Genomic DNA, 10,417 nt, shown 5'->3' on the forward strand with positions numbered 1-10,417 from the left:
AACTATTTCTGAGTGGAAACTCACTCTAGTTAAAACAGTTGAGATTTACCACAAAAAGTGCTCTAAAAATTTCCCAGTTAATGCCAATACTCTGTCTACTGCAGTGGGTTTAGCTATAAGACCCTTGTTTCTCATCCAATTCTTTTTTTTTTTTTTTTTTTTTTTTGGTTCTTTTTTTCGGAGCTGGGGACCGAACCCAGGGCCTTGCGCTTCCTAGGTAAGCGCTCTACCACTGAGCTAAATCCCCAGCCCCTCTCATCCAATTCTTATTGTGGCAAATTAATGAAAGCTCAAGGCTGCCAGTTGAAAGATAAATCAATGACACCTATATATCTATTATTTATCATCTATCTACTTCTATCTGTCTACTATCTATCATCTACTATCTATCTATTATTTACTATCTATATATCTATCCTCTATTATCTACTATCTATCTATCTATCCTCTATCTCTATCTATCTATCTATCTATCTATCTATCATCTATGTATATATGTATATATGTATGTATCTATCTTCTATTATTTCTATGATTCTTTCTCCCATGTGTGCTTGTCTACACATCTGTATGACTATAGGAGGAGAAGGTAGAGAGAGTGGTGGATCAGGTATTTTTGAGATAAGGTCTTACTTGATTGTCTGGGCAGTAATCCTACTGCCTCAGCCTTCCATGTGCTGGGATTATGGGTGTGAGCAACGATGGGTAGCTCATAAAGTTTTGTTATATACAAAAGCAAACGCCTGTAACATTTTACTGAGGAACATCACCACTTAGACAGTTTAGGTTTCTCTGGAAATGGAAGTTAGCAAAGGTGCGAACACTCATGGGAAGAGGAAACCACTGTAGATGTGTGACTGTAACACAGTAGAACTCTGGCAATCTCACAAAATCCTCTGTTCAAGAGTGACATTGTTTTTGTAAGACTGAATACATATTTTATTTTGTTTATTTACATCAAGATTTTATTTTTATTTCATGTGCATGTTTGCTTGTGTGTATGTATGTACCATGTACCATATGTACCATGCCTGTGGATGCCAGAAAGAGGGTGTTAGATTCCCCTGGAATTACAGATGGTTAATCATGACAGGGGTGCTGGGAACCAAACCTGGGTCCTCTGGCAGAGTAGGAAGTACTCTTAGCTGCTGAGCCATCTCTCCAGCTCCTGTTTATTTTGTCAAGGCTGGGTTTTCCTAAAGAGCCTGGGTTATCCTTGAACTCACAGCAATCCTCCTGTCTTAGTTTCCCAAATTTTGGGATCAGAGGTGTGAGCCACCATGTCTGGCTGGATAAAGCAGAATTTGAAGCAGGTATAGACTTGGGTGGTGAGCTAGTAAACAGTGTGGAAGGTCAACCAAGGAAACAGCCTGGCTCTGCTTATCGCTGGGACCCACAGCCTCATATTTCCTTTGAACATGCACTTTACTGTGAAAACTTAAGAAAAAAATCATATTTACCGAGAATAAGTTTAAAAAATACAAAACTTATCTTGATCTTTCTAGCTGTTGCTATGGTTTTGAGTAATACATCATTAAAGCTATGGCACTCCAATGATGTATTAAAGTAATATATCATAACAATGCCATGGCTTTGATGATAGATTAATGTAATACATCGTTAAGACGCCATTGGCCTCATGATGTATGACTCAAAACACTACCAATTGGTTAGATCAACACACAGGGACTTGTGTGCTAGGGACAGGGAGAATGGCAAATGATTTTAGACTCTAGCACAATTGAACTTCTCAGAGATGTCTCGCTCACAAAAGCAGTTCTGTAAGATTGGATAGGCTTCAAAGGCTTACCCAGGCATGGTGGGGTTGCCCTGCAAGTGAAGGGCAACAAAGACATCTGCTCTGACTGCTCTGGAAATGTGTGCCTGCCACTGGGTTTTCCTGTAGGGAAGAGCATGCCCATGCTGTGCCTAGCAACAAACTATGGGCAATGCTTGTGTGTGCTCCTTTCATTTCTACTGAGATTTGAAGCCTGGCACCTCAGCGAGAAATGCACCCCAGTGATACATGAGGCACCCCAATGAGACATCAGGAAGCAGTGTGGTGAAGCAAGTGGCAGTAGACTTGGTGACCTGATATTGGAGCTGGGTCAGGCTGATCCCTCTGATTTTGTGATTTCCATTTAGGGGAGTTACATTTCTTCATTTGGAAAGGGAAACCCTAAGAACAAACTGGCTTCCAGGAGTCCCATTTATCCCTTCTCATCCTCTGTTCACCATCCATCCATCCATCCACCCACCCACCCACCCATCCACCCATCCATCTACCCATTCATCCACCCACCCACCCATCCGCCCATCTGCCCATCCATCCACCCATTCATCCACCCATTCATCCACCCACCCACCATCCGCCCATCCATCCACCCATTCATCCACCCATTCATCCACCCACCCACCCATCTGCCCATCCATCCAACACGCAGAGGTGGCATTTCGGAGAGCAGGTCTGGAGAAGTGTTGGCAGCCACTGAGTCCCTGCAATCTAAGAGTCTCTATTTGCTTCAGTACCAGGATTGTAGAAGTACATTACATCATCTTGCCTGGCTTTTGTATAGATGCTGGAGACCTGAACTCAAGTCCTTTCATTTCCGTGGTATGAAGTTCACTGAGCTATCTCCTCACCCCTGGTTACACAGTAAGACAGTTGATAGCCAAGTAAAAGCAAGCTTTAAGTGTGTGTTGTTGCTGACTGACCAAAATTTATATTGCATTTTAGTGGACCATAACCCTTTCTCCTATTCTGCTTTAATTGAAAGTAGGTCTTTCTTTCTTTTCCTCTTTTTGTTTTTGTTTTGTTTTGGGGATAGAATCTCTAGGTATCCCTGGTTGGTTGTAACTCACTATGGCTTCAAACTTAGAGATCCACCTGCCTCTGCCTCCCAATGGCTAGGATTAAAGGGGTGTGCACTACAGCCTTTACCCTTCCTCATAAAGCAACTCATCCATTTATTGGATGCACATTTCATTTAGAAACAATTTTGAAATCTTTGTAAATTATTTACCATACCTAACTGGAAAAAAACAATTATATATACCTTTGGGTAAAAGTTAAATGTGAAAAAAATAAAAAGTTGATGAGATTTGGAATAATGAGTTCCTTCACAGTTTATATAATAAATAAAAATTGGGATGCAAGAAAAATAAAAACATTGGCAGCTGTATTGTTTGTTCAGGGAGCTGCCAAAGGCCTGAACTGCGGCTGAAGGAATATGACCTGTGTGTGCTGTTACCATGCTGCCACAGCCTTCCAAAAGCTTCCTGCTGCCCGTGAATAAAATCTAACCTCTCTCTGGTTGGAAGCCCTCACTACAAGGTATGTACTAGTGAGCTAGTAACCTCCTACCATAGGCTCGTGGCTTCTGGACTAGTTTGATGCCCTGCACAAGTCGACGGCCTTGGCCAGTTTTGGATGGCTACTTGTAGTCTCATCTCAAATGCTGCCCCAGGTCACCCAGCTATTCATGACCACAGTTCTCCCTGAGAGCTGACGCTTTATTTCATTTGTGTCCCTCCCAGAACCCAAGCAGAAAGCCTGGATTTGCCTATACTCGGTCTTCAGGGGCTGGCTCAGCTCTGCACATCCATTGCGTGCCATATGATAACAGACACCCAAGCCTCAGAGCTGACTGACTCTGTAATGAAGACAACCAGTGAGAGAGAAGATGGCAAGATGAGGCATTACTGAACTAAAGAGAAGCAACAGTAAGTTAGTACAGAAGTTATGACCAAGAAAGTTGGCTCATCAACAGAAACCAGAAAGCCATCTCTGCAGGAATCAGAGGGATGGACAGGCTGGGCCGGGATGGGGGAATGCAGAGGTGCTCAGTAACATTGAACCTCTGGCTGGCTGTATCACATGGCCTTACTTGCTCACATGGTCATATCTGTGTAAAACATGGTAAGGTAAGAAATTGTGACCACTTCATTCTTGCCCTCCTACTCTACACATGTCCGGTGATGTTGAAGCAGCTGGGTCCATACTTCCAATGATTATAAGGGTTTGATGTGAACACTTGAAAAAACACAACCACCCCTCTCAAGTCTATTAGCTTGTGCCCCCCCCTCAATCTTGATACTCCTAGTTGAAAGTAAGTTTTGAAAAAGCTAGAACGAGAACAAGGACCATGCTTGCATTATCTTGGAAGTTTTTGTGGTAGAAAATTAACTTTTAATACTTTTATTTTACAATAAGAAAGAATGATGTTTCAGAGTGGGGAGGTGTCTGAGAATCTAAAAGCTGATGGAACTCTCTTTCCCTTTAGAACTTCTGTGTCTTCTGAGCTCTTGTAAAGCAACTGACCTTTAATCGTGGTTAAGTTAACTCATGTTAGGACTTCATTAATTTGGCACAGTAGCCCTTCTGGAGGTACTGTAGTTACAGGAATACTCAATGACAACATCGGACTATGGAAAACTTGGGGTGATATGAAAGATGGTTCCTAGAAGCATTTAAAAGTGTCCCTCCAATTAAGGAAGGCTCTAGCTGAACTGGCTTTCAGTCCATAAATGAACAAATGAATATTTGTCAGTATTTTCCACATGCAGTTGTTGGAGATGCAAAGGTGTTCCAGATGAGAAACACACGATAGAAACATCCTACCCCACCAACTGAGGAACCAAAAGTTGTGTGGTATAGATTTAGGTACAGTTCGGAAGGCGGAGCCCAGGAAGACACTTATTGGCCACTGACGTTGGCCAAGCTTCCTTTTGTACAGGGCGTAAGTGTAGCCATGGCTGACACTGCTCACAGCTGGATGTGGAAGAAATTTGAATTAAATAATTACTTAGTGAAAACTAGAAGGAAAAAACCCGTGACTAGGAACCTTTCCTAAAGGAGGTATCAATAAAGGGTTTCCTTAGCAACTAACTGACACTGAAATCTTACATATGAGTCTGGGGAAAGGCTGTGGGATGGGGGCGACACTGAACTGGGGAGCCAGGTTGTAGTGCGTGCAAAGGCTTAGAAGTGAGAGGAAGTTCAAGAAAGCTAGTCTAACAAGGTCCTGGGAGAACGTAGAGACTGCTATGAGTTGAGGCTGGAAGATGAAGGCAGGAGCAAACCGTGAAACAACCCTGAAGCCCTGGGACCCTGCTTGAGTCTTAAGCTTCCATTGTTAATTGTTTATTTTCACATTGATTTATGTATGTGTGAGGGGAGTCTCTCCTTTCACCACTCAGTTCCCGGGAATTGAACTCAGGTCCGTGGTCTTGGCAGCACACGCTTTTATGCTTGGAGCCATCTCCGTGGAAAGGAAATATTTTTGAAGCCATGGTAGATGTGAACATTAGAAGGCCAATGTTATCCTGGGCGTGGTGATCACCTTTCCTCCTAGCATTTAGGAGGCAATTGCAGGCCCATCCCTGTAACTTCAAGGTCAGTACCATCTGCATAGCTAGTTCCAGGACAGCCAGGACTATGTAGAGAGATCCTGTCTCAAAAAGCAAACCAAACGGAAGGAAACAATATTGGTTTCTATCAGAACACATTGAGGCAAAGTTCATGGGAGGAAGCAAGGAGCTGCAATGATGTTTCCCAGTTCATCTCAGGATTCTTCCTCATAATGTGTGCCATAGGCTGATGGCGAGTTAGGCCAGCATGTTCAATGTGGGAGGAGACTGGGGACTTCCTGTTGCATGAATGGAACAAGAAAGGGAGGGCTATCTTAGAGGCTGGCTTCTGTGACATGTGAGAGACAAGATGACGTTCCTTATATAATACATGTTTGTATGCCAGGGAAGATGAACACTTGTCTCTAGTTAATGGCGAATATGAGTTTCCTATAATTAAATTTTATAAACAATTTGTATTCACTTCAGCAGAGTCAATGCATAAGGCAAGAGAAGACCTATTTTAGGCTTTAGATATTGAGATTAAAAAAGAAAAGCCTGTGGTCCCTAAAAGGAAAGTTTAAACTCATGAAAGAGAGGAAGAGCAGTGCAAGAAATGAACCAAAGAGTTATGTCTCAGGCAGGTTGTTGCTAAGTAAATACTAAGACCCATAGATGCTAGAGCAGGTTCAAGGGATGGAGGGACCCTGAGTGAATGACCTGAGGCTTCAAGCAAGTGACAGGATTTGAGCTGTGTCTTACAAGGATGAAGAGAACTCAAATCGATTTAAGAATCTATTGATGACCTATTTATCAAGCAACAAGCTAACAAGTGTAAAACGATTCCTTCCTTTAAGATGCTTTCATTGTAGTGGTGACACAAGTACATGAAGAGATGGCTTTCCAGAAAATGGAGGAGCACAGCTACTGTTTAAGGATATAGGGGCTGGCAAGATGGCTTCTTGGGTAAAGGTGTGTGCTGCCAAGACCACAGACCTGAGTTCAATTCCTGGCGAACTAAGTGGTGAAAGGAGAGACTCCCCTCACACATACAAAAATCAGTGTGAAAAAAAAATTTAGGAGGGTTGCAGTCCATCCAGTTAGCCCGGAAGGGGACATTTATGGTATATGGGTCTCCAGAATCTAGGCAGTAGATGATCAAGAGGCCTGGTTTTGTTCCTTTTCTAATTGCTATGACAGCTTAAAGGAGGAAGTATTTATTCCAGCCTGCAGTTCCATGGCAGGGAAAGCACATCACCGGGACGGATCCTGTCTGTGGCAGTGGGGACTTGAGGCCCAGCTTGCTCACATCTTGGAAGACCAAGAAGCAGAGAGTCCTGTCCAGACCAGGTTAGTTTTAATCTAGCTTGGCCTTATTTCTCTTAGGTAGGTCCTGTGTCCAGAAGGTTCCACAACTTCCCTAAACATCCCCTTCATCTGGGGAGCCAAGTGCTCAGACATGAACCTGTGGAGGACGTGGTTTACAGTTATACCATAGTAGAGTGCCAGACAGCCTCTGAAGATGCCAGGAAGCCATTTAGACAGCCTCTGGAGATGCCAGGAAGCCAATTCCATAGTATGGACGGATAATAGGTCTGACCTTAGTGCTCTCACCACCCGCTGCCCCTCTTGCTAGATTGTGTGACTCAAACTTCTCTGTATTCAGAGAACGCATGCGTAGGCCGAGGTCATGGTGTACAGGGTGGATTGGAGTAAGGGCAATCGGACAGGAAAGAGGGCAGGTTCAATGCAACCAACAAATCCTAGAGCAATCGCTTTAGGAGAATGTATACACAGTGGAGGGAGAAAAGCCGACCGGTGCTGCTAAAACAGCCCTCATATGCCGGATCCTGAAGGAACGATGAAGGTTTAATTGTGATGGCTCTTCCTTAAAGCTCACCGCAGCCAGCACTGCACATCACCCTTGCCTGCTGTGTTGACGTTGGTATGTTATGCACAATTGAAAATCCTCTGGGCTTTGAGAAAAGCCAGAGAAGGCCTTGCATCTGTGTCATAGCTTGAATGTATCTTCTCCAAATTCATACGGAGTTGGAACACTTGGGAGGTGGTTATGCTTTGAGAGCAGAGCTACCTGACAGGAATCAGTGACCTTATGGAAGAAAGTACAGGCTGGGAATACGGTTGGATGGTACAGTAGTTGTCTAGCATGTACAAGGCAAGACCCTGGCTTCCACCCCTAGCAGTGCAGCAAGAGGGGGAAAGGAAGGGGGGAGAAGAAGGGAAGGAAAGGAAAGGGAGGAAGGGAAGGGAAGGGGAGTAGAGGGAAGGAAGGAAAGGAGATGGAGAGAGGGAAGGGAAGGAGAGGGAGAGAGGGAAGGGAAGGAGAGGGAGAGAGGGAAGGTAAGGAGAGGGAGAGAGGGAAGGGAAGGAGAGGGAGGGGAGGAAAGGGAAAGGGAGGAAAGGGAAGGGGAGAGGGGAGAGAAGGGAAGGGAAGGAGTAAGAGGGGAGGGAGGGAGGGTGGGAAAGTGTTTTAGTTAGGGTCTTATTGCTGTGAACAGACACCATGATCTATGTAAGTTTTATAAGGAACAACATTTAATTGGAGCTGATTTACAGGTTCAGAGGTTCAGTCCATTATCATCAAGGCAGCATCCAGGCAGGCATGGTATGGGAGGAGCTGAGTTCTACATCTTCACCCAAGGGAAGCCAGGAACAGACTGAGCATCCTCAGGCAGCTAGGAGTAGGGTCTACAAGCCCACCCCCACAGTGACATACTTCCTCCAACAAGGCCACACCTTCTAATAGTGCCACTCCCTGGGCCAGGCATTTACAAACCATCACAGAAGGGAAGGAGAGGAGGAGGTAGAGGGTTTCCAATTCTCTTACTATCTTATGTGGGTCCGCCATGAGGGTGTCGCTCTATATTCAGATGCAATTCCTCTCACAACCTCACCATATCAGTTCCTCTGCCTTAGGCATCAGCTTCCACACTGTCTCTCACCACTCGCTGACCATCATGCTATCGTATTGTCTTTTGAGAAAACACCAAGCCTGAATCTAGGCTTGCCGGCTTCCAGGTATGTATTCAGACGAGTGGCCAAGGCTGTGTGATTCATTGTAGCCCCCCAAGTCCGCGCAGGTGTGGAGATGGGTAACACACACCAGTGGCATTTTTCCATTTGGGTTTTGCCTTGCCTTTATTCTGTGCCTGCCTCTGAGATTGCCGAGACCAAGAAAGTCTAACACTGAAATGGCTGTGTGGTCCCTAGAGCCCTGCCAAGCTCGACAGCCAGACACAGGGGCACTGCACTGAGCCATAGCTGCCATGGGTCACTACCAGCCTGTCAACCTAAAGAGAAGTGACAAGAGGCATGTTCACAACTAACAGATGGTGTTTCACTGCGCCCTTTGACCTGTCCAGACCAGCTTGCAAGGTGTCTTGTTATGACTGTCTCTTTTCATAGCAGGCTTGTTGAACAGGTCTGAGTTTATGGTCTGTGTGGCAAGAGAGTCACTCATCTTCTCAGGGCAGGTGATGCTACAATTTCCAGAGGGCCGGAGGAGTTTGGCGGCCATTGTAAGGTGCAGTGGGAGGTTGTGCAGAGGCTGAAGCAACTGGATCCTGAGCTTGCCGAGCCAATAGGGTGAGGTCCTGGTACTTACCGAACAGGGCAGCAGTGACAGGAGAGAAATGTGGCTATCTCCAAATGTCCTCTGTCTCCTCCTGTCCACCATGTTTCCAGGTCGGCAGTGTCTTCTCTCCCATGAGTGGAGAATGTGATGTGCTTATATACGCCTTAGTAATGTGACTGCCCTGTTTACATAGCAGATCATTGAGACCGTCAGTGAAAGGAGCGTTGGAATTTACATGTCTGCTACCGTGATTGATATCTATAAGATGCCTAACAGCTATTAAAACCAAGACTACCTGGTGTCTGTGTGCACACGCTCATGCGCTCGTGTTGTGTCTATGTGTTTGTATAGGTACATGCATTTGTGCATGCAGGTTTTCATGCACATGGAAGCTGGAAGCCAATGTTGCTCTGCATCTTAAGTTTTTGGGACAGGTTTTCCTGGAACCTAAAGTCTGCTAGGCTTGATCCAGAGGTTCATCTCCCTCTGCTCTCCCAGTACTAGGGTTCCTACATGTGCCACTGGCTTTTACATGGGTCCGGAGCATCCAAAAATCAGTTCCTTACATCAGCAAGGCAGGCACTTTACTAAATGTCAGCTCCTCAGGACCTGACCGAGTCATCTTTAAGACACTAATGCCATACAGAAGTACTTGCGTATTGAGAATCTAAGTAACGAAGAACACTGGAGAATGAGCGCAGCATGCTATAAGTGTATCACTGGGGTTCTGTTCTTTTCGGTCCCTCTTCCGGGTTGGGTGGGAGGGGGAGGACATGTGGGAGAGAAGAGAAAGCCTTGTGGTAAATGCAGCTGCTGGAGAGTTTGGATTTGGTACTGTGGGCACTGCCAGCAGTTGAACAAATTCCCAAGGTGCTTGTATTTGCTGAGATTCTGTGATGAAACTGAGAGGTACCCAGCTCACTGTAGTAGAGGGGACATTGAGAATTTCCGAGCTCGTACAAAACGCAAAAGGCGTCTGCAGCTGGAAGCAGGTGCTTCATTTCCACAGGAATCCATCTCTCGTCACATGGCCTGCCTTCCTGTGTTTTGCTACATTTTCAGACAAGTCTCCACCCGGGTGTTGGTGACAAGAGACACATCAGTTCCAGATGTTTGCTGTGGTAGCATCGCTCCCAGAGGAGATTAGCTTCTTTGCCCAGAAACTCTAGAAGATAATCTGTAGTTGGCGGTCCTCTACCATGTTTGGGCAGTCTCTCTCTTGGGAGCCATCATGACAGTTTGGCCAGGGACAATGACCATTCTTGTAAGCAGAGGTCACAGTCTGCCCCCAACATGAGATATGGACTAGGAGGTGGAGGAAAAAGTAGTTCCTGAAAGGAGAATATGTCTTCTTACCAAAAGAAGGGGAGAGGGATGCTTTACAGTCACGATCAGATACCACAAAGGGTTTATGTCTACAAAGCCCCAGCCTGCTAGTACTCAGCTCCCATGAAGCCAAGAGATGCAGTCACC

General features: G+C 45.3%; 1 long non-coding RNA gene across 3 annotated transcripts in view; it reads left to right on the plus strand.

Annotated features, from left to right (window-relative positions):
- Positions 1 to 10,417, plus strand: part of LOC102547822 (uncharacterized) — a 92,465-nt gene that overhangs the window by 22,086 nt on the left and 59,962 nt on the right. For 2 of the 3 annotated variants that reach the window (XR_015635978.1, XR_015635977.1), the window contains exons 2-3: positions 3,195 to 3,334; positions 3,538 to 4,886. This is a non-coding gene — a long non-coding RNA (uncharacterized LOC102547822). Of the gene's footprint in view, positions 1 to 3,194; positions 3,335 to 3,537; positions 4,887 to 6,549; positions 6,700 to 10,417 lie in introns of those variants that run through there. The other variant, XR_015635979.1, reaches the window with a different exon arrangement.

Source organism: Rattus norvegicus, chromosome 13 (genome assembly GCF_021556685.1).
Source record: "Rattus norvegicus strain SHRSP/BbbUtx chromosome 13, alternate assembly SHRSP_T2T, whole genome shotgun sequence".
Taxonomy (NCBI): domain Eukaryota; kingdom Metazoa; phylum Chordata; class Mammalia; order Rodentia; family Muridae; genus Rattus; species Rattus norvegicus.